The 27932-nt window shown below is 40.8% G+C and overlaps 1 non-coding gene and 1 pseudogene across 1 annotated transcript; both read left to right on the top strand.

Annotated features, from left to right (window-relative positions):
* The first annotated feature begins 854 nt into the window (after positions 1 to 854).
* Positions 855 to 26549, top strand: LOC131244057 (probable indole-3-pyruvate monooxygenase YUCCA10; annotated as a pseudogene).
* On the top strand, positions 19514 to 19620 carry LOC131244689 (small nucleolar RNA R71). The gene has a single exon (XR_009170468.1). It is a non-coding gene; the product is annotated as a small nucleolar RNA R71 (small nucleolar RNA).
* Positions 26550 to 27932: the final 1383 nt, after the last annotated feature.

Genomic DNA, 27932 nt, shown 5'->3' with positions numbered 1-27932 from the left:
ATCTATCTTTTGTACTTTGCTAGCTTGTCCCACCACAATGGGGCCCACGGTTTTGAATGGCTACGATTGGTTATACATGGAAATTGAATGAGTGTCTATGTGCAACTAGCATGATCTGAGAGCAGTACTAAATCATTTTATATATAATAAAGAGAAAACTAGCAATGCATATTATACATTTGCAAGCCACCAATTAGGTAGGTTGGGATTATCAAATCAAAGTTCTTTTTAAGCTATGGCCCATTGATTGCAATACCCACCAAATTGATAATCAAGATTATTGTATGTAACTATGTAAAGTGAGTATTCCCTAGGTAAAAACTAGACCCAAATGGGGGTGGCAATGGACCGGGTTAAGGCCTAAATTTTAAGGTAGAACATAACCTTTGGGCCAATTTTATCCCCTAGCCGTCGCCCTATGGGGTCACATTGTCCACGGCAAAGTAGGCCACCCAGCCCGTTTCAACACCAGAGTCTAACACATGGTTTTAATACATCCCCAATTGGGAATCTAGGACTGACTCACATGTTCCTGAGTCAGAACTTTAAATTGGACTGAGTCATTGATATTTTCAATCTTGACTTGGATGCAGAACTATGTAGAGTTTTTTAAGTATAAGCCAAATCAAGCAAGTCTTATTTGACTAGGTTGAGCTTGGGATGGCCCGCTTAGGGTCGAGCTTCAGCTTTCTTTCCTAGCCCACCATGCTATCATCTATCATAAATTCGTAATCATATTTCATCATACCCATTAACCATATGAAAATCACTAGGGTGAAATGAAAATACAAAAATTAGCTGATAATTACTTTATATACGATTAAAATAATAATTAAATTAACAATTCTTACCTGATGGACGGACAGGGGCACCGGGCAGGGTGGGACGAGCTGCGGACAGGGCAGGGCAAGGACAAGCTGCGGATAGGGGCGTCGGGCAGGCCGGGGACGAGTTGCAGCAGGGACAGGGGCACCGGGCAGGGCAGGGACGAACTGCGGACAGGGGCGCCGGACAGTCGTTGTGGCCACCGCGGTGCTATCTTGCACATGGGGTGGTGAGGGGGGGTCGAAAGTGGAGGGGATGTGGCCCCGGTGGAAAAAGGGAAGGAGGGTTTGGAAAGATCGGGCATATCGGACAAAGAGAGTGGACGATGCTTTTCACATCTGCAGATGGAGGAAAAAATGGGGCCGAAAAAATGAGGGAAATGAAGGAAAAAGGGCAGAGGGAGTGAGAGAGAGAGAGAGAGAGAGAGAGAGAGAGAGAGAGAGAGAGAGAGAGAGAGAGAGAGAATGGGTAGGGAAGTTTTGAATGGGCGCTAGGAGGGAGGGAAGGAAAGGGAAGGGTTTTTTTTTTTCATTTTGGGCAGGCAGGCTGAAAGCATGAAAGCAACTAGGAGGGAGGGATTAGGGCTTTCGTTTTGGGTATATGGCCCAACGAGTACGAGTCGATTACCGAGTCAAGCACTGAGTCAAGCACACGAGTCGAGTACTACCCAGCTCGTACTCTACTCGAAATCATAACGAGTATAAAAAATCCACTCGTACTTGGATCAAACACCTGACGAGTCGAGTCGAGTTGAGTAATTGTGAGTCAAGTCGAGCGAGTACCCGAGCTTACTCTGCTCGTGTACAGTTCTACATGTAATCCTCTTCCTAAGAGAGCAAGCAGCAATAGCATAATCAATATTAAACACGGGAGCGGATTCGGTCTGATCGGGGTAACTGTGAATTCATCCATTTTAGCAGCTCATTTTATGACATAGACCAAAAAGTGAAGCAGATCCAAATCTCAGGTGGACCATACCACAGGAAACTGGTGATTGACCATTAAAAACTTTTGTGGGCCACCAACGTTTTGTATCAAGCTCATACAAGGTCTGTGTGATCTTATCGACAGGTTGGATGGCAAATAAACATTATGATTCGCTTAAGGAAGTTTTTAACGGTGGGCATTCAATTACCACTGTTTTATGTGGTGTGGTCCACCTGAGATTTGGATCTGCTCATGAGGAAACTATAAGTTCTATGCGAGCACATGGATAGTAGGCTCAAGGTTTTGATTTTGTATATAGGCAATACGATCTATTGTGCCCCACTATGGATGGACCACTTTCCAAGAATAACCCTGGCTGCAGACCCTAGCCACCAATCTCCTACCTATTTTAAGGTGAATGCAGACCACCGCTGCATTTGGATGATGAGGGTAAAGAGGATCTACTTCTCAAGCGAAGTGAAGAAGATGATCCCAAATACAACCCTAACTCAGACTCTCCGTGTACCACAAACTCTGTGAACAATATACTTGCAACATAAAAGAATGAAATAAGTGGTTCTAAAATGCGGCTATCTATGGTTGGGTTCACTAAATAGGTGGCCCTAATTGTTAAGTCACCCCGCTATCCATGTGGTAGAAGATGTTGGTTTAAATAATAGATATATGAAAGAAAATAGGAAAAAAAAAAAATCGGTGATCAATTAAAAAAGAATTATAAAATAAAAGGAATCGAGGAACGTTACTATCGCTACCTGGATCTAATGCACGCACAATCACATTCACTGATTTGTTTTAGTATAAAGCAAGAAGATTGATTTTTCTATGCAAGACACAAAGATCCTCTTAAGCGAATCTCTTAATTATCAATACTAATACAAGATAATTCCTATTCATGTTCGATATGGCACAAAAAAATACTAATACAAGATAAAAATAAGAAACTTATTTTACTCCTTATTTTTAAATTTAAAAAAAAAATTAAAAAAAGGAGAAGAAGAAGAAGAAGAAGAAGAAGAAGATGGCTCTACCACTTTGCAGTTCGCCAGCTACCATTTTCAGTGAAGAGCATGAAATGGGGATTACCTTCTGATGGCCCACCTGATGACAAGCCTCATTTAAGATTGGCAAGCTGACTCGGCTTTACACTAGGCTTTGGCCTACCAGCTTGCCTTGTGGGTTGGGCTTGGGTTTCACCTACATAGCCCTATTAATTTTCTGCTGGGCTTGCGCTTAAGTCATTTTAGCCCAACTTGGCATGACCCAAGCATCAGTTATGATCTTGCTAGGCTTGACAATAGGCCTAGTTTTGGGCTGCGCCAGGATAGGCCCAGGTCTTACTCAACACTTACGACCCAATACCCAAACCTAGCCTGAGCCCATCACGGGCGTAACATGGCAGGCCCAAACGCAACGTGGAAAAACATTGGTTGCACCAGGCCCACCCGACATGAAAATTGATAAAATCTCTATTTCTCCTTTGAATTTTTCTAATATATTCATTTATCAACTGATCCAGACATGTAAACAAAAATAAACATCTTATAGGAATAAAACCAGTGATCAGGTGGTTGCCAACTTAAAGATTAAAATGGCATATTTGTAGGGTATAAGACTTGCATATAAATTTGGGTCGGATTTGGTCCACCAAAAATGACTTGATCTCAATCCCAGCTTGAAAATTGATTGGGCCATTCATGCAGGGCTCAAGTTCAGCCCACCAACTGAGTTATAGGCCCAAATCCAGGTTGGGCTTGTCGGGCTGGACAGGTTGCCTAGCCCATTGCCACAGTTAGATCTTGCCCCTCCCCTCCATTCTCTTCTTCTTCCGTTCCATGGATGCCCAAAGCTAGGAAGATATTAGGGTTTTTTTTTTAAAAAAAAAAAATTATTTTTTTTTGTGTTCCTTGTCTTTTTCATGGGTGTTATGGTTAATTATATTTTTGAAGAGGTTGAGTTTTTAGAATTATTTTTAATGTCTCAATTAATTTAAATGGGAATAGCACATCCATACGGGTTCAATAGATTCATGCTTTGGTTGCAAAGCCATGTAAGTTTCCAAAAATCTATCGAGCTGAAAGGTGTATATATCTTAGTTTTCCACACATCTATCAAGCTGAAAGGTGTACAGCAAAGTAGGAAACAATCTCTACTCCCTCCAATGTATATAACACTAGTAAGGATAATTTTTTAGATTTTGAATTTTTAAAGGACATGGGGAAATTTTTTTTGAACCAAAGGAAAGATTATTTAAGTAATTTAGACATGTTTGGCAACTCACAGTTGAGATTTTACCTGCTTAGCCCTATTAATGGCGTACATTTTACCTACCCTATGGGGGCATTTTTGTCATTTTAAAATGCCGTGCGTTAACTGTGCGTAACTTGCACCCACACTAAAATAAGGTTTCCTAAAATATATCATGACATATTGCCATAGCAGAACTTTAGCCTTTGGATTTACGGTCATCTTCCAATGATCCAAACCATTTATATGATGGGCCTAGACAAAAAATAAAATCACTTAGACTGGTATTTTATCCCTTTGATCTTTTTCATTAGATTTGAGCAGTCTCTATTATAATTAAAGAGTTGAAATACTTCAATTTAAGCATTATTTAAAATATCTTTCAGCCATAGTTAAGCTAATCATATAGATGATTTTAGTGGTTGATGGTCCAATATTGTATTATATCAAGTGTTATACTTACTAAAATATCAAATAACTCCCCTTTTACAACCCCTCTTCCACCCTCTCCCGTTCTGCCAGCTGCTTCCTCTCTCATTAAGTAACAAAAATGAATGTCTTAGAGCTTTTGATACATTCAATACTCAATTTGTATCTTGTTAAATGGATATTTTAAGCGCTTATCATGAGAAATGTCTAGAATTATCGCGAGACGTTCCAAAACCAGGCGGTCTATCAATACCGAGGGCGTTCGGATTATACCTGGGGCGTCTATACTACATGTGGCATATTCGGTACCAACCAGATGAGAGTGGCACGAAATGATCATTCGAAGGAATGTGACAACTGTTAGTGGATGATTAGATGAATTCCATTTAAAAGGAGATCATTCAAGGAGAAAAGCAATCTTCATTACTAGTATCAGCTCCCCTCTTAAGAGTATTAGACAAGCACGAAATAAGTTTTCCGACCAGGCGGATGGCTCAATTGGGCAGAGAGAGAGAGAAATATACCAGCTGACTAGTGTGAGAGAGGGAGAGCATAGTAGTGATAGTAGGAGCTGGTCCATCAGGCCTAGCAACCTCAGCATGCCTAAACCTCCTTTCCATCCCTAATATAATCTTAGAAAGAGAAGATTGTTATGCTTCTCTTTGGAAGAAAAGGGCCTATGACCGTTTAAACCTTCACTTAGCTAAGCAATTCTGCCACCTCCCTCACATGCCCCACCCTCCTTCCTTGTTGGAAGTGGTGATGGATTTGTGCAAATCCAAAACCGTGTGAGCATCGTCTGAGCTAGCTGTGCTAGCTGTGAGATTAGATTTTCTTTCTAAAATTAGATTGCTAGCTATGAGATTTTTCTAGCTGTTGAGATTTTTTCTAAGTTTACTCTGCTAGCTAAGAGAAGATAAACAGTAGATTTTTTCTAGATTTTTTTTCTTTCTCTAGCTGCCCCTGGGATGTATCTGGACAGGGATAGATTAGTCTTTTTACGTAACAAGAAAAGCCTATAACAGCACCGTGTATTCATTTCTGTTTCAATACGATTCTAATATAGCAACATATCACTGTTTCTTTTTAAAAAGTTTATTTTCTGTTTTGAGGTAGCTGTAGCCACTCGTCAGCAAAAGGATTGGGTTTACAACCCAACAAACTGGTATCAGAGCCGACGATCCTTGGGCCTCATCAGCAAGAGGCAGATCCTGCACTCCCGGTTTTCAAAAAAAAAAATCAGTTTTTAAAAAAAAATCAGATTGTAATAAAAAAAATTCTGGTTTTTCAAAACAATCAGATAGCAAAAGGCCAAGGATTTGTCCACAACTCGACTGTTTCAGTAAAGATGGCCAGCACCATCCAGTCGCAGGTTCCTAAGTTGTCAAAGGACAACTATGAAAAATGGTGCATCCAAATGAAGGCGTTGTTCAGGTCGCAAGAACTATGCGAGATCGTCACCGATGGGTATGAAGAACCCACTATGGAATAAGAAGCCGCCTTCACCAACGAAGAAAAGACTGCTCTCAAAAATCAAAAGAAGAGGACAATAAGACTTTGTTTCTCCTCTATCAAGGGTTAGATGAATCCACCTTCGAAAAGATTGCCGAAGCAACATCAAGCAAGCAAGCATGGGATACCCTTGGCACCATCTTCAAGGGTGTTAGATCGAGTGAAGCGGGTTCGCCTTCAAACATTGAGAGCCGAGTTCGAAGCAACTCACATGAAGGAAGGTGAGAATGTTACTGATTATTTTTCGTATTTGCTTGTAACTGTCAATAATTTGAAAAGAAATTGTGAAAAGATTGAAGATGTCCGAGTTATTGAAAAGATACTTCGATCCCTTACAACCAAGTTTGAGCATGTGGTTGTGGCGATCGAAGAATCAAATGATATTGAGAAACTCTCCATTGAGGAGTTGATGGGATCGTTGCAAGTTCATGAGCAATGAATGCAGAAGAATGCCAATTTCATGCCGATGGAACAAGCTCTGGAGTCAAGATTGACTCTGAATGATAACAATGGTGGACGTGGAAGTTCACAACGTGGTGGACGTTTTGCTAACAATCGCGCAAGAGGCAGAAGGCGCGGATAGCAACAAAGCCATGCCCAAAACCAACAGAAAAATACCAACTTCCGTGGAAGAGGAAATGGTAGAGGTAGATCTATGCGTGGATGGGGAAGTACAAAGAACATCTAATGCTATAATTGCAACAAGCTTGGCCACTATGCATCTGATTGTTGGAGCAAGCCAATGAATTAAGACGAGCGATCCAACTATGCCGAAGCATCAGGACATGAACAAGAAAGCTCCACACTTCTCCTTGCACAAGAGAAAGGTAGTAATCAGCAGGACGTATGGTATCTCGACACGGGTGCAAGTAATCACATGTGCGGCGACAAGAAACTCTTTGTGGAACTCACAGAAGGAGTTCATGGCGATATAACGTTTGGAGACTCATCAAAAACACTGGTGAAAGGTAAAGGTAAAATCAAAATCTTTCAGAAGAATGGTGTTCCAAACTATATTTCCAATGTGTACTACGTATCCAACATGAAAAGTAACATATTGAGTCTCGGACAACTCCTTGAAAAAGGGTATGTCATACATATGGAGAACTCTTCTCTTTCCATAAGAGATATGCATGGACGTTTGATTGTAAAAGTCCAGATGGCGAAGAATCGTATGTTTCCTCTTCATATAAACACAATGCTTGAGAAGTGTTTGTATGGAAAGTAAAGAATGATTCCTGGATGTGGCATCTTCGCTTTGGCCATCTAAACTTCAATGGCTTGAAACTTCTGTCATCATCAAGCATGGTGCATGGCTTGCCTACCATTGAAGCTCCAGAACATGTGTGTGAGGCGTGTACACTTGAGAAACAACAAAGAAACTCCTTTCCAAGTGGAGTATCCCGAAGAGTAAAAGAACCGTTGCAGTTGGTTCACATCGACATCTGTGGACCATTAGAGCCAATCTCTCTTTGAGGTAATAAATATTTAATTACTTTCATTGACGATTTTAGTAGAAAGTTGTGGGTGTATGTAATCAAAGAGAAGTATGCTGCTTTTACTATTTTTAAAAATTTTAAGACCCTTGTTGAAAAAGAAAGTGGTCTTAAAATAAAAACCCTTAGATCTGACAGAGGTGGGGAGTACACCTCAAATGTTTTTCGAGAATATTGCAGGGAACATGGCATTAAGCAACAACACACTGCAGCATCATGCCACAACAAAATGGAATTGCGGAACGAAAAAACCGCACCATCCTCGATATGACGAGGACCATGCTGAAGGAGAAAAATCTGCCAAAGAATTTCTGGGCAGAGGCAGTTGCATGTACTGCCTATCTGCTCAATAGGTGTCCAACCAAGAGCGTCAAATTCCAGACACCGCAAGAAGCATGGAGTGGATACAAGCCGAGCGTGGTGCACCTTAAGATCTTTGGGTGTGTCGCCTACGCTCAAGTTCCAGAAGCGAAAAGGAAAAAGCTTGATGATCATGGCGAGAAGTGCATCTTCATCGGCTACAGCGAAGAGTCAAAGGCATACAAGCTCTACAACCCACTAACCAATAAGCTGGTGGTAAGTAGAGATGTAGTATTCTGCAAGGAAGAATCTTGGAAGTGGAACCAGGAAGATTCGACCAAAGAAAGTCAGGTTGAGGCCGAAGTATATGAAGAAGAGAGGCATATGAATCAAGAGCAGACACCCACACACCCCCTTCGGATCTAAGAAGTCTAGGAGTATGATCCATATCTCCTGGAAGTACTTCATCAAATCAGAATTCATCCAGCACATCTTCATCCAATTCTCCTTCATCCTTGGCTCCAATTAAAATGAAAAGCCTCAACGACATCTATGCAAAAACTGAGGAAGTGAATTTACTCTACCTGTATGCGGACCACGAGCCTCTCACATTCGAGGAGGCTGTGAATGAAGAATGTTGGATAAAGGCTATGGAAGAAGAGATTCATGCCATCGAGAAAAATCGAACATTGGAGTTGACCTTACTCCCTAAAAGCCAGAAAACCATTGGTCTCAAATGGGTGTACAAAATCAAGCGGAATGCCGATGGTAAGATCGAACGATATAAAGCAAGGCTCGTAGCAAAAGGTTACAAACAGAAATATGGGGTAGACTGTGAAGAAGTCTTCACCCCAGTTGCTCGCCTTGATACTGTAAGAATGATTATCTCCCTTGCATCTCATCACAGTTGGATGATCTACCAACTGGATGTGAAATCTGCATTCTTAAATGGGGTACTCGAAGAAGAAATATACATTGACCAGCCTGAAGGCTTTGTCATGCAAGGGGAGGAACACAAGGTGTATCGGCTGAAGAAAGCCCTGTATGGGTTGAAGCAAGCTCCTCGTGCTTGGAATGCACGGATCGACGGTTATCTTCAAGAGAATGGTTTCGTCAAATGTCCATATGAACATGCCATCTACACAAAGAAGAATGCCCATGGTGATGTGCTTATCGCTTGTTTATATGTTGATGATCTGTTGTTCACTGGAAACAGCCAGGAGATGTTTGAAGAATTCAAGCAGGCTATGTTTAAAGAGTTCGAGATGACTGATGGTGGATTGATGTCCTTCTTCTTGGGCATTGAGGTGAAGCAACAAGTCGGCGGCATTCACATATCCCAGAAGAAGTACACAAATGAACTTCTTGAGAAGTTTCAGATGGCCAACTGTAAAGCCGTAAATACACCTGTTACAACAGGCCTAAAGCTCACGAAAGATGGAGAAGGAAGAAACGTCAACTCAACCCTATTCAAGAGCCTAATCGGAAACTTAAGGTACCTCACAATCACTAGGCCAGATATAGTCTACAGTGTTGGGCTTTTAAGCCGATATATGGAAGCCCCAAAAGAGTCACACTGGCTAGCTGCAAAACGAGTACTGAGGTATATCAAAGGGACTATTGAATTTGGTCTTTTTTATCCGTACAATGATGAGACAATGCTGTATGGATACTCTGATAGTGATTGGGGTGGTGACCAAGATGAAAGAAAAAGCACCACAGGCTATGCTTTCTATTTGGGTCGACAACATTCACATGGAATTCGAAGAAGCAGAGTGTGGTTGCCCTATCCACATGTGAAGCAGAGTACATGGCAGTATCGTCCACCGTCTGTGAAAGAATTTGGTTGAGAAATCTGCTAAAGGAGCTGAAGCATCCGCAGGAAGAATCCACAGTCATATATGTGGATAACAAGTCAGCAATCGAGCTAGCTAAAAATCCGGTGCAGCATGGAAGAAGCAAACACATTGATACCCGGTACTATTTTCTGAGATATCATGTGAAGCAGAAAACGATGAAATTAAAATATTGTCATACTACGGAACAGGTGGCGGATATTTTCACAAAGGCATTGCCGACAGATGCATTCAAACGACTAAGAACGATGCTCGGAATGAAGCCGGTTTTGGTTTGAAGGGGAGTGTTGGAAGCGGTGATGGATTTGTGCAAATCCAAAACCGTGTGAGCATCGTCTGAGCTAGCTGCGCTAGCTGTGAGATTAGATTTTCTTTCTAAAATTAGATTGCTAGCTGTGAGATTTTTCTAGCTGTTGAGATTTTTTCTAAGTTTACTCTGCTAGCTAAGAGAAGATAAACAGTAGATTTTTTCTAGATTTTTTTCTTTCTCTAGCTGCCCCTGGGATGTATCTGGACAGGGATAGATTAGTCTTTTTACATAACAAGAAAAGCCTATAACAGCACCGTGTATTCATTTCCGTTTCAATACAATTCTAATATAGCAGCATATCACTGTTTCTTTTTAAAAAGTTTATTTTCTGTTTTGAGGTGGCTGCAGCCACTCGTCAGCAAAAGGATTGGGTTTACAACCCAACATTCCTCACCCACCTACATCCCTAGGAAAGATTTCATCCACTACATTGACCAATATGTGTCCCATTTCAAATTGGCCCCCTTATACCATCGATCCGTTGAATCTGCGTCTTATGATCCAGATATTGGTCGATGGATTGTTGTGGCCCATAATGCAGTTTGGAATGAGGTCGAGGAGTGTAGGGACCAGTTTCTAGCTGTTGCGACTGGGGAAAATAGTCATGGGTTTATACCTAATGTACCAGGATTAGAGACCTTTCCTGGTGAGATTGTGCACTCTAACCAGTATAAGTTAGGGAGAGATTACAGTGAAAAAAGCTGTTTTGGTTGTTGGGTCTGGAAATTCAGGCATGGAGATTGCCTTTGATCTCTCTAACTTTGGAGCAAAGACTTCTATAGTTGTCAGTGATGGCAGTATAAGCCAGGGCTTTTCTTGGCTTTACAAAGCCTTAGATTCAAACTCACTGGACACGTGAAAATTGAGAAGAGAAACTTTGCTTTTTTACTGTTGCTTACAAGCTTGTTGTCCTGGTTACAAACGGACTATAAGAGCTCTCTTATATAGGCATTTTTCACCAAGGTGAAAAGACAAAAATGCCCTTTTAAATTACACTATAGGGGCATGGTATTAACTGCTATAACAAATATCAAAAGAAATATTAAAAATTCTGCTGGAGGAACTGAACAGCCGTATGGAGGAATGCAACTGGTTGCTGGAAACTTCCTCCAACGTTTACTGTTTTTGAGAATCCATCTGGATTGGTTTGGACTTCCAACCGTCAGGAGTCCAGTAAATCCCTGTGACTAGCCTAGCCTTTTTTTTTTTTTTTTTTTCAAAAGAAACTTTTCCATTAAAGAAACTGACTTTACACGAAGGGAGGGGTGCTCAGGCTGACAAAAAATGTCCTGAGACCCAGCATAGCAGCGCATACATGTTCACTCCCCAAGTATAGGGTTGTGATGTAGTAATAAACTCGGTAAGACCGAGGTCGAATCCACAGGGACTGATACCTGTACATTATCTGAAACCAAGTAGAACTAGAACTAGGCTAAGATGTGATAAAAATATAATTTAATGAATAATGGTGAGAGATTAATGTAAAACTTTAAGGAATTCAAAAGAAGGAAACTAGGGATTCAGAGGATCCACTTGTAGGGATCAGGGAGATCTTATGCCTGCATTAAGATTTATGGAAATCAAACTGAACCTACTTGATCTGGTTTTCAAGAGATGAAAGGTATATGAATTAGAATGGATTCCATCATCTAACCATGCCCAGGAGACAAAGCAAATAACAGGATTAAACTAATTACCAACCAATCAAAAGTACATGAAAGTTAGGAAGGGTACTATCATCCAACCATGCCCAGGAGACGATGGTGAACAACAGGGCCTCCTGACGTCATAAACATCAAAAGAGAAAAAGAGATATTCCAAGCCATTGCAAATCCCATTGTAATTTCAGTCACAACAGACCATTAAAGACTGAGAAAATATTCTTTTAATAATCAACTTAAAACCAAGTTTAGTTCATAAATTTAGATGAAAAGCAGGAAATAGTGCCTCCCATCTCGCTACAGGCTTCACCTCTTAGCCCTAGCTAAGAGGTTTAGCCGACCATGATTAGTCTAAACCCAAAACAAATAGAAAGAAAAAGAAAACGAAAAAGAGAAGAAGAGAAGAAGGAAGAACTTATTGTCTTTTTAGCCTCCACGTTCCAGCTTCTCTCCCTGACGTGCAACAGCAACCCATAACCGAGCTTCAGCTCTCCCTTCCACGTCCAGCAGCCACGTGTCAGCAGCCGCGTCTCTACTCCCTTTCTCTCCCCGTTTCTCCTCCTTCAATCCTCACGTTCAGCCCTTTTCCCAACCAAAGACGAGATGTCTCCTCTCTTTTTCCATTTTTACTTATATAGAACTGTCGTCCGGGGCCGATTTCCGCACTCCCTGCGGAGAGTATACGCAGCCAGAAGACGATTCCCAGCCGGAAACTTGCTGTCGAACTCCACCCCCGTTTTCGCGCTCTGATCGGACCGATTGGAATATCTAAATCGTTCAGTCTTCTTGAACCTGGTCAGCCACACCTGGAGCTTCATTTGGACGGTTCAGATGGACGGACCGATTCTGTCCATGCTTGCAAAGTGGCCCGCGGCGGCCGGGCTTTTCGTTGTGCGAAAACAGAGCCTGCGGACGATTGCCGCTGGACTCTTGGTGGGGCCCATTATTGACGTCTACGAAAGAATCCATGCCGTCCATTAGATGCGTGACGAAATTTCAGTCAGAAAGGATTGGTTTTTGTCGAGTGTTGGTGTGGTCCACCGATGTTTCTCTTCCATCGTCTATCGTCCGTTTTAATGCTCGAAAAACTGATCTCCGGTGTCGGTTGACATTCATCACCTAAGCCTGAGTGATAGGGGGCACGTGCGTCTTATAGACGGTCCGGATCTGCCCTTTGATGCGTGGTGGGGCCCACAAAGATTCGTCCGCACGTCCGTGTGCGGACGCTGGACGAAAGAGTCACGGCATGAGGAAGAGTCTCGGTCAGAGACAATTCAATTTTTGATTTTAATGCCGTGCACGGCTAGTGCACTTATGCACCATGCACCTCTGTCTCATATGGGGTCCACATATGATGTTCGCGAAAAATCTGCACCGTCCATCTTCTGAATCATCAAAATTAAGACGTTGAGACCGAAGATGAGGCGTATCCAGAGCTCAGGTGGGCCCAAAATCAATGGTTTATGGGTTGATCTGAGCGTTGGGCCACTTCCAGAGGGATCCAATGGCTGAAATTTGACGTGTACGGTTCATTTATGGTCCTCAGGCCATGTACGGAGTTTCGAACTGATCAGATAGTGGGAACCCTATGATCTTGCATTCTGGACACTTTTCAGGCCCCTTGAACTTCAGTTTCTCGATTTTCACGGACCCCTGGTGTATAATTCCGTCGCTTTTGGTCTCCTAGAGTCCGTTCCTTGCCTTGGTGCTTCTGGAGCATCAAATTCATGCATTTACCACCCTTTTTCAGTCCAGGCTCTTAAACACACCCTGCATTACAAACACGATTAAATCAACCATTAAACGGTATTATGTTTGTAGATCTAGGTAACAACTGGGTCTGATATGCAATATTTGACCCTCAACACAACTCCCAACCAGCATTTTGCTAGTACCGAGCAAAGTATGCGAAAAAATAAGTTGAGAATTACAGGACAATCTTTATGAACTCAAGTGATTTTTTTCTTTTTTAAACAATTTAGATTCGAAAATTCTAAGATGCATGAATGTTGGACATTACTTCCTCCTGGAATCAAGTGCACAATAAATTTCATAATCAACTTTAAAGTATTTATGCATTAATTAGAACAATTCTAAACAATGAGTATCATAAGTGTATAATGAAATCTCGGCTTATCATCATTAAGAAATCCAATAGATAATTTCTATGATAACATTGATAATCAAAACAGTATTTAGAACACTCAAAACCTAAACCAGAATTTGCCTTACAATTCTTCTTTTTTATTCTTCCCACTTTTGATTTTTTCCATCGAGGGAAAGGAGAATCGAATCCGCACCTATAGGGAGCAAACCTATGGTGAAAATTATTCGCCTAACCTTTTCCAAAGGTATCTTTTTTTTAAAAAAAAATCATGACGGGCAAATTTTTCAAGCTGGTTCCTTACATGCTTAGTAATTACCAAGTTAACCCTTTAATATCAAACTGAAATCTTAATGTGAAAGCGAGATGTGACATGTGAAATCATAACTCAATCAATGTTTAAAACTTCTAATTATAAATTAACACTTCAAACTTAACTGTGAAATCTAAAATAATAGATAACTGAATCTAAGAGTCATAAATTACCAACTTCACTTATCTTATAATTTTAAATCCAAGATGGTTGTCAAAATCACTTCGAATTCAACAAAATGTCAGAAAATTTTTAAAATTTTCACAACTTTTATTCAAGACCAAGAAAATGCTGATTAGGTCACCTAATCTCCCACCCCCAACCTAAAATCTACATTGTCCTCAATGTAAAAGAAATAAGCATGCGATGCACATGGGACAAAATAAGTAATTGAGAATTAATGGAAAGATAATACCTGGATGAAAGAATCAAGAGGCTTTCCAAAGATATCTACGTAAGAGCGGGTCAGCACAAGAGAGAAACCAACAGAAGTAAAATGAAATAACAAAAATAAAATCCTACCTATACCACTTTCGTAGGTGCTCACGATTGCATTTAGCGTATGCAATAAGCCTTTAAACCCCTAGGTTGCCCCTAGTGGACGAGTTGTAGTCTCGTGAGGGTTTGCAGTAATGTTACCCACAAACATTGAACTAATTAATGATAAAAAATGAAATGAAATGAAGAACTGGGTTGCCTCCCAGGAGCGCTAAGTTTACTGTCTTCAGCCAGACAAATAAAGCAACTACCCTAGTCCTAAGAAAACAGGAAACCTACCTATACCTCCATCAGACTAGGAGATCAATCCTGGTAAACAGGATCAGTCAGAGGCATAGACATGTCCTCTGAATCAAATTTCTCGACAAATGGTTTCAATCGATGTCCATTGACTTTAAACTCCTTGCCATTGTCGGGATCTCTTATCTCAACGGCCCCATATGGAAAAACAGTGACAACAATGTAAGGGCCGGTCCAACGAGATCGAAGCTTACCCGGAAAGAGATGTAATCGAAAATTGTACAAAAGGACCTTCTGACCAGGCATGAATGATTTTCGCAAAATGTGTTGGTCATGAAATGCTTTCATTTTGTCCTTGTAAATTCTCGAATTATCGTACGCATCATTTCGGATTTCCTCAAGTTCATTCAATTGAAGTTTGCGTAGCGAGCCAGCGTTGTCCAGATTGAAATTAAGATTTTTGATCGCCCAGTACGCTTTATGTTCCAGCTCCACAGGCAAGTGACAAGCTTTCCCATAGACAAGTCTAAAGGGAGACATTCCAATAGGGGTTTTAAAGGCAGTACGGTATGCCCATAAGGCATCGGTCAATCAGATTGACCAATCCTTACGATCAGGGTTAACCATTTTCTCCAAAATGTGTTTAATTTCCCTATTAGAAATCTCAGCTTGCCCACTTGTCTGTGGGTGGTACGGGGTGCTCACCTTATGAGAGATACCGTATTTCTTCATTAAGCTCTCGAATGGTCTATTACAAAAGTGTGAGCCCCCATCACTAATGATGGCTCGAGGCGTTCCGAATCGAGAAAGGATGTTTTCTTTTAAGAATTTAATGACCGTGCAATGGTCATTCTTTCGACATGGAATCGCTTCGACCCATTTAGTGACATAATCCACGGCGAGCAAAATATACAGATTTCCAAACGATTGGGGGAATGGTCCCATGAAATCGATGCCCCAGCAATCAAATGCTTCAATGATCAGGATGGGATTCAAAGGCATCATATTTCGACGGGACAATGCTCCCAATTTCTGACAACGCTCACAAGCTTTGCAAAACTCATGAGTGTCCCTAAACATAGTGGGCCAGTAAAAGCCACACTGCAGAATCTTGGCCGTGGTCTTTTTAGCAGAAAAGTGACCACCACATGCCTGTGAGTGACAGAAGGAGATGACGCTCTGATGCTCATCGTCTGGTACACATCTCCTTAGAATTTGGTCTGGACAATATTTAAATAAATAAGGATCATCCCAGAAAAAGTTACGCACCTCGGTGAAAAATTTCTTCTTATCTTGCGCAGTCCACTGTGTCGGTATGGCACCTGTAGCAAGATAATTAGCAATATCAGCAAACCAAGGTGAATGGGAGACTCTGAACAGTTGTTCATCAGGGAACATATCATTGATATGAGTCGTCTCAAGGGACTCAGAGGTATTAAGGCAAGAAAGGTGATCGGCCACTACGTTCTCTACTCCCTTTTTATCTTTAATTTTCAAATCAAATTCTTGGAGTAGAAGGATCCATCGTATCAAACAGGGCTTAGAATCATTCTTCGAAAGAAGATACTTAAGTGCTGCATGATCTGTGTAGATAATGATCTTGGATCCGATCAAGTAGGACCTAAATTTGTCCAAGGCGAACACTACAGCTAAGAATTCCTTTTCCGTAGTCGAGTAGTTCACCTGGGCAGAATTTAAAATTCTACTTGTGTAATGAATGACGTAGGGCCGCTTATCTTTTCTCTGGCCTAGGACCGCTCCAAGAGCATAATCAGAAGCGTCGCACATAAGCTCAAAAGGAAAGCTCCAGTCGGGTGGCTGCATGATAGGTGCAGTGGTTAACGTGCCCTTAAGCTTGGTGAAAGCTTCCTGGCATTGCTCAGTCCACTCGTACGGAGCATCCTTTTGAAGAAAGTTACATAAAGGACGAGAGAGGAGACTAAAGTCCTTTATGAATCGCCTGTAAAATCCTGCGTGTCCTAAGAAGGATCACACGTCTCTGATGTTCTTGGGTGGAGGTAGGTTAGAGATAAGATCGATTTTCGCCTTATCCACCTCGATTCCTTTGGACGAGAAGATATGCCCAAGGACAATTCCCTTCTGAACCATGAAATGGCACTTCTCCCAATTAAGTACCAAGTTCTTTTCTTCGCATCTTTTCAGCACACATTTAAGACTTTCCAAGCACTTGCTGAAAGATGGACCATAAACAGAGAAATCGTCCATGAAGACCTCCAGATATTGCCCTACCATATCAGAAAAGATACTAATCATACATCGCTGAAAAGTGGCAGGGGCATTACATAGTCCGAATGGCATCCTTCGATAGGCAAAGGTGCCGTAGGGACATGTAAATGTGGTCTTTTCCTGGTCTTCATGAGCTATCTCTATCTGATTGTAGCCCGAATACCCGTCAAGGAAACTGTAATAGGAATGACCAGCTAACCTTTCCAGGATCTGATCAATGAATGGTAAAGGAAAGTGGTCTTTCCTCGTGACGGTATTCAACTTCCTGTAGTCAACGCGCATTCTCCAACCAGTAGTGACTCTAGTTGGCATGAGTTCATTATTAGCATTGGCTACGATGGTGATTCCGGACTTCTTAGGGACCACTTGAGTTGGACTCACCCATTGACTATCAGATATAGGGTATATAATACCTACGTCCAATAGTTTAAGAACCTCGGCCTTAACCACTTCTTTCATGTTTGGATTTAGTCTACGTTGTGGTTGCCGAGCGATTTTTACATTATCCTCAAGATATATGCGGTGAGTACAAATCGAGGGATCGATTCCCTTGAGGTCCGCTATCATCCATCTCAGGGCTCCTTTATGCTCAATGAGAGTAGATATGAGCATACTCTCTTATTCTTTCTCCAGGTGGGCAGAGATCACCACCGGGTATGTCTCATCTTGACCTAAATAGGCATATTTCAAATCAGAGGGCAAAGGTTTTAGGTCAAGCTTCGGCGGCTTGAGGTTAGACGGTAGAGACACTATATCGGTTTGTGGTAATTCTTCAAATTGTGGCCTCCACCGGTTAACTTCAAATACCGGTGCAGTATCAAGCAAGGCACACGTCTACCTAATCATGTCATCATCAAAATCATGGGAGTGGGCTAGGCATGTCTCTAGATAGTCGGAGGATAAGGTTAGAGGTGTCGTATCTTCCACGAAAGAGTCAATCATGTAAATGTCGTGGAAATCGTCATCATCCTCTGCGTTGCTGCCGTTATTGAAAAAAATGTTTGACTCCAATGTTAAATTTCCAAAAGACATAGTCATGATACCATTCCTGCAATTGATAATTGCATTTGACGTGGCAAGGAATGGGTGACCAAGAATGACGGGAATCTGAGTGCTCATGTTATTGATGGGTTCGGTGTCTAGGATGATAAAATCTATAGGGTAGCAAAATCTATCGACCTGGACTAACACATCCTCAATTATCCCTCTTGGTACACGAACAGAGCGATCAGCAAGTTGTAGTGTGGTTAGGGTGGGTTTTAATTCACCCAAACTTAACTGTTTATATACCGAGTAGGGAATCAGATTGACGCTTGCTCCTAAGTCAAGAAGTGCGTGATCAATTCGATGGTTCCCGATTACACATGATATGGTTGGGCTACCGGGATCCTTGAATTTCTGTGGCACATCTTGCTTCAGGATGGCACTCACTTTCTCAGTCAAGAAGATTTTCTTTTGAATAATTTTCCGTCTTTTGGTCGTGCATAAGTCCTTCAGGAATTTGGCATATGAAGGTATCTGTTTAACGACATCAAGTAGAGGAATGTTGACTTTCACCTGTTTCAACACCTCTAGGATATCCTGAGAGTTAGAGAGAGGTTTTGGTGAAACCAACCATTGGGGGAATGGAGCAACTGGCTTCTCTAGAAGTTCCGGTTCTACTTTTTGTGGGGCATCACTGGATCCATCATTGTTGTCCTCTTCTAGTTCTTGAGGCTTTTCGGGCCTAACCAGAAGAGTTTTATCAATGATCTTCCCACTCCTAAGAGTGGTAATGGATTTAGCATGCCCCATCTGATTTGAAGAGCTGGGATCATTAATCTCGTACTGCGGTTTAGGATTGGGGAGAGGTTGTGCAGGAAGCATCCCCTTTTCTATAACCGTCATATGAGAATCTATCTTTTGCATTAAATCTGTAATTCTCCGCATTGCCTGAGCCAGCTCTTATATAGGATTTTGAACCGGTTCCTCTTGAGGTTTCACTTGATTTGGATTTTGAATGAAGAAACCTGGAGGGGTAGCCGTTTGTCCATTCCTCCAACTAAAGTTTGGATGATTTTTCCAGCTAGGATTGTATGTATTGGAGTTAGGTCCAGTAAAAGGTCTTTGATAGTTATTTACGGCATTGGCTTGTTCATTCAACACTCCTCGAAAGGCAGGTATTGTAAGACAGTTTTCAGTTGTGTGAATGTTGCAATCACAGATGTCGCAAACAATTTCATTGACCTTATCCTTCTTTCTTTCCATGGCCTCAACTTTCCTTATGAGCGTAGTCACTTTACACTTGAGATCATCCTCTTCTTTCAAGAGATATAATCCACCTTTCTCCTTTAATTGAGTCGGCCTAGACGTGGTGTTCGACTTTGGGTAATAGTCCCAAGATTGTGTTTTTTCAGCCAAACTGTCGAGGTAGTCCCATACCTCGTCAACATCTTTATTAATGAACTCTCCATTACACATTGTCTCGACCATTTGGCGCATGGAAGATGTCAGTTCATCGTAGAAAAAATTTGTAATGCGCCACGTTTCAAATCCGTGTTGTGGGCATGAACTGACCAAATCTTTGAACCTTTCCCAACATTGGAAGAATGTTTCATCTTCCTTTTGGGCAAAGTTCATGATTGCTTTTCTGAGGGTAATCGTTTTATGATGTGGGAAGAATTTTTTTATGAATTCCCTCTACATGTCGTTCCATGTGCCAATGGATCTAGGACGCAGTGAATGTAACCACGTCTTAGCTTTCTCTTTTAAGGAGAAAGGAAAGAGTTTCAGCCTAATTGTATCCTCAGATACATTAGGAAAACATAATGTAGCTATAATCTCATCGAACTCTTTCAAATGTAAATATGGACTCTCTGATTCAAGTCTATGAAATTTGGGAAGGAGTTGGATAACTCCTGGCTTGATGTCCATTTGTCCTGTGTTTTCAGGAAAAATCATGCATGAGGGCGTACTCACTCCCGCCAATTGTAGATAATCTCGTAAAGTACGAGGCGGGGGTGCCTGTTGCACCTCATTCTCATCTTGGGTATCCTCCACCCTGGGTGGAATTAGAGGAGGTTGGTCTTCAGCCATTACTTCAATTAACTCAGGGGATTTTGAGCGGTGTCTAGTCCTGCGATGGATAGTCAACCCCTCAACCAATCCTCCTTCAGTCAAGAGACGTCGAGTGTCGTCACGGGCCCACTTGGGCATGAAAACACTCGCAGCCCTCAATTAAAAACCTAATCCTAAGAAAGGAAAAGAAAATCTAGAAAGAAAGAGAGAGTTGGAAAGAAATTACCAAATTGGAGTCTGAGTTAAAACCTGCAAAATAAAATAAAATAAGTTAGATTTTTTTAAAAAGAGAAGAACAATCCTTTAAAAGAAAGATAGAAGTGAACTAGCTTCTAAAAGAAAGAATTCCTAAAAGAAAATAAAAATTTCTAAAATAAATTAGTAGAGTCCTAAACTAGAAAGTAAATTACTAAAAGAGAATTGAAAAATAAAAAGTAGGGAAGGAGCTTACCGAATTAGAAATTTCTATCTTAAAGGCCTACAAAATAGGAAGGTTAGTTTCTACACAAAAATTCTATAAATAGAAAATTTCTAAAGGTGAATTTTAGAAACAAAGTTTAGATTCTAAAAGAGTTAAAATTAGAAATTAAAAAACAAAAGAGGAAAGTTTCTAAAAATTACTTCCTAAAAATAGAAAAATACTAGGATTAAAGATTTTCAAAAATTAAACCCTAATTCTAAAAATAGGAAAAAGTAGAGAGATTAGGAAGGAATTACCAATTGAGAAACTTATGGCAAGATCCTATAAAACAGGAAACAAGTTAGTTTTGAACTTAAATAAAAAAACTAAAGTTAGTGAAATCCTAATCTTAAACTAATCCTAAAACCAATTAATTTCAGAGAATCGTAACTGTCAGTCCCTGGCAACGGCGCCAAAAACTTGTTCACTCCCCAAGTATAGGGTTGTGATGTAGTAATAAACTCGGTAAGACCGAGGTCGAATCCACAGGGACTGATACCTATACGTTATCTGAAACCAAGTAGAACTAGAACTAGGCTAAGATGTGATAAAAATAGAATTTAATGAATAATTGTGAGAGATTAATGTAAAACTTTAAGGAATTCAAAGGAAGGAAACTAGGGATTCAGAGGATCCACTTGTAGGGATCAGGGAGATCTTATGCCTGCATTAAGATTTATGGAAATCAAACTGAACCTACTTGATCTAGTTTTCAAGAGATGAAAGGTATATGAATTAGAATGGATTCCATCATCTAACCATGCCCAGGAGATGATGGTGAACAACAAGGCCTCCTGACGTCATAAACATCAAAAGAGAAAAAGAGATATTCAAAGCCATTGCAAACCCCATTGTAATTTCAGTCACAACAGACCATTAAAGACTGAGAAAATATTCTTTTAATAATCAACTTAAAACCAAGTTCAGTTCATAAATTTAGATGAAAAGCAGGAAATAGTGCCTCCCATCTCGCTACAGGCTTCACCTCTTGGCCCTAGCTAAGAGGTTTAGCCGACCATGATTAGTCTAAACCCAAAACAAATAGAAAGAAAAAGAAAACGAAAAAGAGAAGAAGAGAAGAAGGAAGAACTTATTGTCTTTTCAGCCTCCACGTTCCAGCTTCTCTCCCTGACGTGCAACAGCAACCCATAACCGAGCTTCAGCTCTCCCTTCCACGTCCAGCAGCCACGTGTCAGCAGCCGCGTCTCTACTCCCTTTCTCTCCCCGTTTCTCCTCCTTCAATCCTCACGTTCAGCCCTTTTCCCAACCAAAGACGAGATGTCTCCTCTCTTTTTTCATTTTTACTTATATAGAACTGTCGTCCGGGGCCGATTTCCGCACTCCCTGCGGAGAGTATACGCAGCCAGAAGACGATTCCCAGCCGGAAACTTGCCGTCGAACTCCACCCCGGTCCTCAGGCCATGTATGGAGTTTCGAACTGATCAAATGGTGGGAACCCTATGATCTTGCATTCTGGACACTTTTCAGGCCCCTTGAGCTTCAGTTTCTCGATTTTCATGGACCCCTGGTGTAAAATTCCGTCGCTTTTGGTCTCCTAAAGTCCGTTCCTTGCCTTGGTGCTTCTGGAGCGTCAAATTCATGCATTTACCACCCTTTTTCAGTCCAGGCTCTTAAACACACCCTGCATTACAAACACGATTAAATCAGCCATTAAACGGTATTATGTTTGTAGATCTAGGTAACAACTGGGTCTGATATGCAATATTTGACCCTTAACAATACACAATTCAGGGGGCCCATCCCAAGGGGGGCCACCTATCATAAGGAAGGAGGCAAAACAAAAACAAAAAGGGGCGCTAAGAGAGTCGCACCGAACTAAGACCGGCCTTATCCAGGACTAGCTCCCCACAGGTGAGGACGGGGAGATCGGAAACGCCTTCAAATAATCTTGATTGTTGATTGGAGCTGGCCCAGCAGGCCAGGCTAGCTGTTGGCTACTTTGTGAGCATAGCTTAGCTTTGTACTGGGTTTAACTTGGTTTGATGCGTTAGCATGTTCACGTCCATTTCATCAAGGAAACACATACACGTTTTTCCTTCTTTTTTTTTAATTATTATTATTTTTTATTTTTTCATTTTTGTCTTTTAATGAATGTGTGGTTCGATGCCACCAGGCGTACATGATAGAAAGATTTTATACCTAGCCTGGTGAGGACCTTATATCATACCACTAAAAACATCATATGCTATAAAACAAACAAGCTAATGTAGAGAATACCAAAGTTAAAAACAAAAACCTCCTTCGTTCATGATGATACACTTACATGCTTTATTTGAAGCACTTAAAATGATACTTTATTTATTTTTTTATTCATGTATTTATTTATTTTACTTTGCCATAACTAAACGTTCTTTGCTAATGCATGCAAAGGTTGTGATCTCTTTCCGACTAGACAACTTCGAGGTTCATGAGAGATCTCTTTTTGGGAAAAGTATTTGCAAGCACCCACAAATACGCGTGGAATCAAGTTATGTGTATGGGCCTGACGTGGTTTGCTGTATGGCAGCAAACACATGAAATACGGTCTCCTCACCATGAAGATGTAAAGCCACAAAATTACAGTTGATCTAATCATCAGGTCGACCATACATGAATTTACAGGTTTTTCATTGTGGGTGTTCATTATCTTCTATGATGAAACCCCCTAAATGGCTGGATCAGCCTTAGTTTTGCAGCGGGTGATCATCATTATGTTTGGTGAACTTTCTTAGATGGGTTGGCTATCACACAAGAACCAAATGGGTCCCAAAATAGGTGGATCCAACAACTATTGGATGGGCACATTTGATGATTGGATTGTCCATTTTTCTCTATGGTGTGGGCACATTTGATGATTGGATTGTCCTGATTTTTGGAGTGTCTTGTCATCACGGTGGGATGAACTTGATGACGGGTTAGATTTCATATACACACACCATGGTGGGACCCACACTGATTTTGAAGTTTTCAGTAGTGTGGTGTCCCTCAATATTGATCCCTACGGCATGGCCAACCTGGTGATTGGATCAGCTTGATATTCAGGGCATCCCATTTGAACATAGCGATCAGCGCTTAATCCCATCATCAGATGGGACACACCATAGGGAACAATTTGAGGGGACACCACACCATTAATTAAAAGCACGTGGGATAATTAAATGAGAGTGCATCATTTGCAGTCTACTATGAAAATGAGACGCCCGGAAAGTAAGCCCAACACACAATTCAGGTGGAGTACCAAAACACTTGAATATAGGTTTTGGGGCTTTTTCGTTTTCTACAGTCTGTCCCTCTGATGATTGGATCAGCTTGATATTTGAGGTCACCCAGTAACTAAGGTTCTGCACATGATGGACGGCAGAATGGCACCATAACATAACCCTACATAGGGCAAAGAGTATTATGATTTCTTTGATTATATTAAAAATCGCAATATTTCTAATATTTAGTGACATTGTCTTTTACAAGAACTACAATCTGGGGTGATCCCGATTCCCCTTCTGATGTGAACCACGCTAGCATACATTGAGGGAGGTCATCACTTGCCAGCTTTGCATTCACTCACTGGTCAGAGAGAGCCACATGGTTGCAGCTTTCATAAGATCCACCCAATCCATCAGCCTTGCTGTCTCATTTTCACCATAGACCCAAAAATCATGATGATGTAGAAAACAGTTGGAATAGAATGACCACCATTAGTTTTGTATAAGGCCCACCATAATACTGTTTATATGCTGTCCAATTTATTCTTTTTTATGTCTCTCATAGGGAGGAAAGAATTACCCAAAAATCATAATATTTCAAAACTCAGGTGGGCCATACCACGTGAATATATTGGTTTTAGGTATAATTTTATGGGTAGCTCATCTTAGGTACCAAGGCAAGCATTTTTCACTTTTAGTATTGACCGTTTACCCTTGAGTATACCATATTAACTAATCTTACTCTAATCTTGTTGTATTATTTATTATTATGCAGGTTTATGTGCTCACGCGGAGCATGGTACACTTAGGAATGGTTCTTTAGTGGACCGTTTAATTCTCATGCTTAGCAAAATAAAGTTTGGCGATTTGTCTTAAGTATGGGATAAGGAGACCTGCTCAAGGGCCCTTTTACCTGAAAGCAACCATTGGCCGGTCTCCAGTTATAGATGTTGGGACCCTTCAGAAGATCAAGGTGGGAGAAATTCAGGTAATCATCAGATAAACCATGCTGATGCGTGTCCATCGAATTGGGAATGTCTTGGCCATATCTTGAATGGCCCATAAGCTTACAAATCAGATATAAGCAATGTTTCTGACGGTTATATATATATATATATATATATATATATATATATATATATATATATATATATATATATATATATATATATATATATACTCTCACGAGTTCCCGTGAGAACTCTTTGAGAACTCAACGTACATTATGTGAGTCTAAAATCTGAACGTTCCACGTGATGCAGCACTCTATGAAACCTCATAGCCTAACTTCTAGTTTGATCAAAAACTTTGGTGAGCCATGGCAAAAGAAAACCGTTTACTCCGTTAATTTGCATCTCTCTTTGCTATGGCCCACCATAATTTTAGATCAGGGTGAAAATCGGTCCCTTGGGGTTTCATGGAATGCCGCATCATATGGACCGTTCGGATTAGAGTTCCATGACATGTGTGCAAAGGTGCGCGGTGCGCATGTGCGCAAGTGAGCATGCCTATATATATATATATATATATATATATATTCGCGCTAGGTTTTCAGATTTTCTCAGTATTATTTAACTCAATATGATGTTTATAAATAATGTTGATCCGTTCGGACCTGAATTTTGTCGAGTTTTCTCAAGTTTCAACTGAGTCATGACCAGATCGAATTTTACTTGTCTTAATGAACTTGGGACGAGTTGAGTTTTTTCAAGTTTTCAAACCATGATTATTTATACAAAGGATCGCAACCATTGAATCGTTAATAACTTTCCAAATTCATGTTATAGATTATTAGTAAGGACTCATGGCCTTCCATTTCTGATGATGAACAGGTCCTGCCAGATTTAGTAAGCATCAGTGGTAGCCAGGCGATCTTCGCAGATGACTCATCTCATCCATTCGATGCTATAGTTTTCGCCACTGGCTACCGAAGCACAGCTAAACGTTGGCTGAAGGTAAACCTTCTCTTTGCAAAAAACGGAATTTGAATATTGTTATCATGTGTATGATGATATGAGCCACTCATCAATAGGGCTGTCAATGAGCCATCTCCAGGCCATGCAAACTCAATATCTTGAAAAAGGTCGTTTGGATAAGCCTGGTCCCACCAGTTCCAAGTGGAGCCCAAGAGAACCCCTGGCTTGGCCCGTTGATAGACCTAGGGTTATATATAGACCAAGAATCATAAGGATCGAACAATCGTTATCATGTGAAAGAAAAGGTTGTACTGAAAGTACTGGTTGAATTCTAATATCTTTTGTACACACCTTTTTAAATGGTTAGGATTATCAAATCGCTGTAATTTTTGGTACATAATCAATTCATGGTTACTCCTGATGAATAAATGGTTCAGATCATTATAGAAAGTAGAAGGAGAGGATTGGTGTGCATAAATCTCTTCCCATAAGTGTATATATTATACAGGTAGGAGATCCAGTCCACCCAGGTGGAGAAATTTTGCCATCCCACAAGGCCCACCCAGTAATTGGATTGGCCTGATCTCTGAGGCAACCAATCATCATGTGGGCCCCACCTGATGCATGGGTCGGATGGCATACAAAGACAAGGGTGAGCCCCACACGTACAGAACCAGACATTTCGTTGCTTATAGAGACGTATGTAGATTTTGATCGTTCAAATGCATACTAATGCTTGCATGATTCATGCAGGGCGATAACTACTTCCTGGACGAAGATGGCATGCCACGGCCAAGCTTTCCAAACCATTGGAAGGGAGAACATGGCCTCTATTGCACAGGATTCTCAAGAAGAGGACTGGCTGGGGTTTCCATGGATGCACAGAACGTGGCTGATGACATTGAGAAGGTCTTGGATGATTCTAATTAAATGGTGGAAGCCTAATAACAACTAACACATACAATACATATATGTGTAACAGTACCATACAACAACTTAATAGATGATGATAGTATGTGTTGCAATTTTTGAGAAATAATACCAGCGCACCTTATATTAGTTATCCATATGTACTTGTTACTTGGAACCAACAAATGGCAACTTTCCTTAGAAACAAGGTTTATTGTTTGAAGTCGGCTTACACTGGTGTATTGGTCCCCTATTGGATACGAAACAGCCTGATACAAGGTTATATAGGACAATACATAATGAAGTGGTGAACAATTTGTTAAATAACACATCTTTTTTTTTTTAAAAGGAAAATGTAAAAGAACACCATATGTAACTTTGTTGAAATAAAAACATGATGTACATATATATTTAACTGGGTTCCAACAAAAAAAAAAAAAATGTCCCTCATCTATCATATAATCCAAATGACACTCACCACCGACCTCAATAGTGTGTTGACAATCACCAAAATCTGCAGACCCCACCATGATTTATGTATTATATCCACACTGTCCATCTATTTTATGACATCATTTTAAAGCAAGGGCCAAAAAATGAGACAATTCCAAAGCTCAAGTAGACCGCACCACCAAGGGCTGGGCTCAGGCTTAAAAATTGAGCCCATTTATAAACAGTCTGGGCTTGAATGTAAATGTCCCAAGCCCAGCCTAGCCTGACCCAGCTTTTCTTTCCCTCCAGATTCAAAAAATCCCATGGATCTGATGCTCATACTCAGTGTTCCAAGAAAATAAGGTAGAATTCCACATCCAACGATCTAAGAAAATATAGCAGCGGTCGATATTGAATGGTTCACATATTCATATTCAGCGCTCCAAGAAAATACAGCAGCTTCACATACGACACCCAAAAATTCAGCCGGTCCAGTCAGCATGGATTTGATGCTCATGGCCCCACTGTATTTTATGCTCATGAATCACACCATCAATGGCTAAGATCATCCAATCTGGATGACCTATAGGGCATGGTCCATCTATTTTAGAGATCAACAAACCATAGATAAAGATTACCAAACCATGGCCTCCATTGATCAGATCTGAACCATAGCATGCATTGGTCGGATCTCACAAACCCAAAGAAATCTGAACCATGGCCTCGATTGGTCAGATCTAACAATCCGAGCCACGGCCTTCTGCATCGCCATTTTGATCCCATGGGGGGAGTGAGTAGGGCCAGGTAAAAGCAAGGGTAGATTTGCCATTTTGACAGTTAATTTCTTTCATGTAAAAAGTATATCATATTGGGGGATGTAAGAATCATCGTTGCCCAATAAAAAAAGCTCCACGTGCGCATGTATAACCTCACGGTGAAAAGCAAAGATTCTAATGAATATCCCTAGAGCAA

This window comes from Magnolia sinica, chromosome 4 (genome assembly GCF_029962835.1).
Source record: "Magnolia sinica isolate HGM2019 chromosome 4, MsV1, whole genome shotgun sequence".
NCBI lineage: Eukaryota > Viridiplantae > Streptophyta > Magnoliopsida > Magnoliales > Magnoliaceae > Magnolia > Magnolia sinica.
This window is presented reverse-complemented; position numbering and strand designations above follow the sequence as displayed.